We start from the raw sequence: 6,019 nt of genomic DNA, 5'->3' as shown, positions 1-6,019 counted from the left end.
CTGATGGAAACAGGTTATTATGGACTGTAGTTACACCTAATGGAAACAGGTTATTATGGACTGTAGTTACACCTGATGGAAACAGGTTATTATGGACTGTAGTTACACCTGATAGAAACAGGTTATTATGGACTGTAGTTACACCTGATGGAAACAGGTTATTAAGGACTGTAGTTACACCTGATGGAAACAGGTTATTATGGACTGCAGTTACACCTGATGGAAACAGGTTATTATGGACTGTAGTTACATAATGGAAACAGGTTATTATGGACTGTAGTTACACCTAATGGAAACAGGTTATTATGGACTGTAGTTACACCTGATGGAAACAGGTTATTATGGACTGTAGTTACACATAATGGAAACAGGTTATTATGGACTGTAGTTACATAATGGAAGCAGGTTATTATGGACTGTAGTTACATCATGGAAACAGGTTATTATGGACTGTAGTTACACCTGATGGAAACAGGTTATTATGGACTGTAGTTACATAATGGAAACAGGTTATTATGGACTGTAGTTACACCTGATGGAAACAGGTTATTATGGACTGTAGTTACATAATGGAAGCAGGTTATTATGGACTGTAGTTACACCTGATGGAAACAGGTTATTATGGACTGTAGTTACACATAATGGAAACAGGTTATTATGGACTGTAGTTACATAATGGAAGCAGGTTATTATGGACTGTAGTTACATCATGGAAACAGGTTATTATGGACTGTAGTTACACCTGATGGAAACAGGTTATTATGGACTGTAGTTACATAATGGAAACAGGTTATTATGGACTGTAGTTACACCTGATGGAAACAGGTTATTATGGACTGTAGTTACATAATGGAAGCAGGTTATTATGGACTGTAGTTACACCTGATGGAAACAGGTTATTATGGACTGTAGTTAAACCTAATGGAAACAGGTTATTATGGACTGTAGTTACACCTGATGGAAACAGGTTATTATGGACTGTAGTTCCACCTAATGGAAACAGGTTATTATGGACTGTAGTTACATAATGGAAACAGGTTATTATGGACTGTAGTTAAACCTAATGGAAACAGGTTATTATGGACTGTAGTTACACCTAATGGAAACAGGTTATTATGGTTATTCAGCTGTCCCCATAGGAGAACCCTGTTAGGTTATTCAGCTGTCCCCATAGGAGAACCCTGTTAGGTTGTTCAGCTGTCCCCATAGGAGAACCCTGTTAGGTTATTCAGCTGTCCCCATAGGAGAACCCTGTGAGGTTATTCAACTGTCCCCATAGGATAACCCTGTTAGGTTATTCAGCTGTCCCCATAGGAGAACCCTGTTAGGTTGTTCAGCTGTCCCCATAGGAGAACCCTGTATTCAGCTGTCCCCATAGGAAAACCCTGTTAGGTTGTTCAGCTGTCCCCATAGGAGAACCCTGTATTCAGCTGTCCCCATAGGAGAACCCTGTTAGGTTATTCAGCTGTCCCCATAGGAGAACCCTGTTAGGTTATTCAGCTGTCCCCATAGGAGAACCCTGTTAGGTTATTCAGCTGTCCCCATAGGAGAACCCTGTTAGGTTATTCAGCTGTCCCCATAGGAGAACCCTGTTAGGTTATTCAGCTGTCCCCATAGGAGAACCCTGTTAGGTTGTTCAGCTGTCCCCATAGGAGAACCCTGTTAGGCTATTCAGCTGTCCCCATAGGAGAACCCTGTATTCAGCTGTCCCCATAGGAGAACCCTGTATTCAGCTGTCCCCATAGGAGAACCCTGTATTCAGCTGTCCCTATAGGAGAACCCTGTGTAGCTCACTCTCTCTCAGGGTGAGTTAACCCTGCTGTCCTCTTCTCTCAGGGTGAGGTGTGTGGGTCCTTGGATGGGCTTACAGGTGTGTGTGTGTTATTGGGTTTGGCCAAATGAGAGTGAGTTACCATGGTTGCGTGGCCGTGTAACAGTTTATACCTTTGTAAATGGTCCCTCCCTCTCTATCTCCCTCTCTACCTCCCTCTCTACCTCCCTCTCTACCTCACTCCCTCACTCTCTACGCCCCTCTCTACCTCTCTACCTCCCTCTCTCTCTACCTCCCTCCCTCTCTACCTCCCTCCCTCTCTACCTCGCTACCTCCCTCCCTCTCTACCTCCCTCTCTCTCTACCTCCCTCTCTCTACCTCCCTCTCTCTACTTCCCTCTCTCTACCTTCCTCCCTCTCTCTCTACCTCCCTACCTCTCTAGCTCCCTCCATCTCTACCTCCCTCTCTTTCTACCTTCCTCCCTCTCTCTCTACCTCCCTACCTCTCTAGCTCCCTCCATCTCTACCTCCCTCTCTTTCTACCTTCCTCCCTCTCTCTCTACCTCCCTACCTCTCTACCTCCCTAACTCTCTACCTCCCTCTCTCTCTACCTCACTCCCTCCCTCTCTCTCTACCTCCCTCTCTACCTCCCTCTCTCTCTACCTTCCTCCCTCTCTCTCAACCTCCCTACCTCTCTACCTCCCTCCATCTCTACCTCCCTCTCTTTCTACCTTCCTCCCTCTCTCTACCTCCCTACCTCTCTACCTCCCTACCTCTCTACTTCCCTCCCTCTCTACTTCCCTCCCTCTCTACCTCCCTCTCTCTCTACCTCACTCCCTCCCTCTCTCTCTACCTCTCTCCCTCTCCACCTCCCTCCCTCTCTACCTCCCTCCCTCCCTCTCTACCTCCCTCTCTCTCTACCTCCCTCCCTCTCTACCTCTCTCTCTCTCTACCTCCCTCCCTCTCTACCTCCCTCCCTCTCTACCTCTCTCCCTCTCTACCTCCCTCCCTCCCTCCCTCTCTACCGCTCTACCTCCCTCCCTCCCTCCCTCTCCACCTCTCTACCTCCCTCCCTCCCTCCCTCTCTACCTCCCTCTCTACATCTCTCTCTACCTCTCTCCCTCTCTACCTCCCTCCCTCCCTCTCTACCTCTCTCCCTCCCTCTCTACCTCTCTACCTCTCTCCCTCTCTGCCTCCCTCCCTCCCTCCGTCTCTACCTCCCTCTCTCTCTACCTCCCTCCCTCTCTACCTCCCTCCCTCCTTCTCTACCTCTCTACCTCCCTCCCTCTCTACCTCCCTCCCTCTCTACCTACCTCCCTCTCTACCTCTCTACCTCCCTCCCTCTTCTACCTCTCTGCCCCCTCCCTCTCTACCTCCCTCCCTCCCTCTCTACCTCCCTCCCTCCCTCTCTAACTCCCTCCCTCCCTCTCTACCTCCCTCCCTCCCTCCCTTTCTACCTCCCACCCTCCCTCTCTACCTCCCTCCCTCCCTCTCTAACTCCCTCCCTCTCTACCTCCCTCCCTCTCTACCTCCCTACCTCTCTACCTCCCTCTCTACCTCCCTCTCTACCTCCCGCCCTCTCTACCTCCCTCCCTCCCTCTCTACATCACTCCCCCCTCCCTCTCTCCCTCCCTCCCTCCTCCCTCTCTCCCTCCCTCCCTCCCTCCCTCTCTACCTCTCTACCTCCCTCTCTACCTCTCTACATCCCTCCCTCCCTCTCTACCTCCCTCCCTCCCTCCCTCTCTACCTCTCTACCTCCCTCTCTACCTCCCTACCTCTCTAACTCCCTCCCTCGCTCTCTACCTCCCTCCCTCCCGCCCTCTCTACTTCCCTCCCTCCCTCTCTCCCTCCCTACCTCCCTCCCTCCCTCCTTCCTTCTCTACCTCTCTACCTCCCTCCCTCTCTACCAACCTCCCTCTCTACCTCTCTCCCTCCCTCCCTCTTCTACCTCTCTGCCCCGTCCCTCTCTACCTCCATCCCTCCCTCTCTACCTCCCTCCCTCCCTCTCTACCTCCCTCCCTCGCTCTCTACCTCCTTCCCTCCCTCTCTACCTCCCTCCCTCCCTCTATACCCCCCTCCCTCCCTCTCTACCTCTCTACCTCCCTCCCGCCCGCCCTCCCTCTCTACCTCTCTCCCTCCCTCTCTACCTCCCTCCCTCTCTACCTCTCTACCTCCCTCCCGCCCGCCCTCCCTCTCTACCTCTCTCCCTCCCTCTCTACCTCCCTCCCTCTCTACCTCTCTACCTCCCTCCCGCCCGCCCTCCCTCTCTACCTCTCTCCCTCCCTCTCTACCTCCCTCCCTCTCTACCTCTCTACCTCCCTCCCTCTCTACCCCCTCCCTCCCTCCCTCTCTACCTCCCTCCCTCCCTCCCTCTCTACATCCCTCCCTCCCTCTCTACATCACTCCCTCCCTCCCTCCATCCCATCCAGCTACCCAATCCTGTTTATTTGGCCTTGTTGATACCTGACCAGAGTGGGTTTGTACTAAATTCAACCCTATTCCCTATGGACCCTGGTCTAAAGTAGTGAACTACATAGAGAGTGGTGCCCTATTCCCTATGGACCCTGGTCTAAGGTAGTGAACTACATAGGGCTAGGGTGTTGTTGAGGAGACTCTGAGTAATCTGAGTGTAGTGGTGTCTGATAGAGGAGACACCCTACATGTAGTAATCTGAGTGTAGTGGTGTCTGATAGAGGAGACACCCTACATGTAGTAATCTGAGTGTAGTGGTGTCTGATAGAGGAGACTCCCTACATGTAGTAATCTGAGTGTAGTGGTGTCTGATAGAGGAGACTCCCTCAGACACCACTACACTGAGGGTGTTGTTGTGTTACCAAGGAGTGTTGAGGATTTAAATCGTTTTCTGTTCATTGAGGGGGAGGAGTAAGAGGTTTATGTTCACACACACACACGACGGGCTGGTCAGTAACAGAGGATTTGTGATTGTTCTCTGTGACCTTTTGTCAACTGCTCCTGGTAGTCTAACACACACACACACACACACACACACACACACACACACACACTCAGCATGTGACCCAGGCGATGAACCTTGATCAGAGCTTTATGACCTCATTCTGTATCCTGGGGGTCAAAGGTCAAACAGCTCAGCAACACAGGACTGTAAAGCAGACAGATAAAGGATTGATCGAGATAGAGGAGGGGAGAGGAGAGGAGAGGAGAGGAGAGGAGAGGAGAGGAGAGGAGAGGAGAGGAGAGGAGAGGAGAGGAGAGGAGAGGAGAGGAGAGGAGAGGAGAGGAGAGGAATGAAAGGAGGAAGTTGATTATTTTACTGTATCGTTCCTGGTTTTATGGATGCTGGGTTCTCATAGGACGGTGTATGTTGGTCAGGTGACCTGTGTCGTGCTCTACTGTACGTAACTCATTAGCCAAAATATCACGACCTTTAGATTTCATAAGGCTGTGATGTTCTCTATTGTGACCCTAGTTCTAGTCTGGTTTTTAGTCTGGTTTTAGTCTGGTTTTAGACTGGTTCTAGACTGGTTCTAGACTGGTTCTAGTCTGGTTTTAGTCTGGTTCTAGACTGGTTCTAGTCTGGTTCTAGTCTGTTTTTTTGTCTGGTTTTAGACTGGTTCTAGACTGGTTCTAGTCTGGTTCTAGTCTGGTTTTTAGTCTGGTTTTAGTCTGGTTCTAGACTGGTTCTAGACTGGTTCTAGACTGTTTTTTTGTCTGGTTTTAGACTGGTTCTAGACTGGTTCTAGTCTGGTTCTGGTCTGGTTTTTAGTTTGGTTTTAGACTGGTTCTAGACTGGTTCTAGACTGGTTCTAGACTGGTTCTAGACGGGTTTTTAGTCTGGTTTTAGACTGGTTCTAGACTGGTTTTAGTCTGGTTCTAGACTGGTTCTAGACTGGTTCTAGACTGGTTTTTAGTCTGGTTTTAGACTGGTTCTAGACTGGTTTTAGTATGGTTCTAGACTGGTTCTAGGCTGGTTCTAGACAGGTAGATAAAACATCCAGTCTACTGGTCTTTTCCTCTACATCTGTTAGTTACCTATTCCACGATGTTCTAGCATCACTGATGTAGTTGGTTCTAAACTGGTTTTAGACTGGTTCTAGACTGGTTCTAGACTGGTTCTAGACTGGTTCTAGACAGGTAGATAAAACATCCAGTCTACTGGTCTTTTCCTCTACATCTGTTAGTTACCTATTCCACGATGTTCTAGCATCACTGATGTAGTTGGTTCTAGACTGGTTCTAGACAGGTAGATAAAACATCCAGTCTACTGGTC

The 6,019-nt window shown here is 49.6% G+C and overlaps 1 protein-coding gene across 8 annotated transcripts in view; it reads left to right on the top strand.

Annotated features, from left to right (window-relative positions):
• LOC118947017 (RNA-binding protein 47-like) overlaps positions 1 to 6,019 on the top strand; it is a 79,155-nt gene that overhangs the window by 58,695 nt on the left and 14,441 nt on the right. The gene's annotated exons all lie outside the window — the stretch shown is intronic.

Source organism: Oncorhynchus mykiss, unplaced genomic scaffold (assembly GCF_013265735.2).
Source record: "Oncorhynchus mykiss isolate Arlee unplaced genomic scaffold, USDA_OmykA_1.1 un_scaffold_87, whole genome shotgun sequence".
Taxonomy (NCBI): Eukaryota; Metazoa; Chordata; class Actinopteri; order Salmoniformes; family Salmonidae; genus Oncorhynchus; species Oncorhynchus mykiss.
The sequence above is the reverse complement of the archived record's forward strand: the minus strand, read 5'-3'. Positions and strand labels throughout refer to the sequence as shown.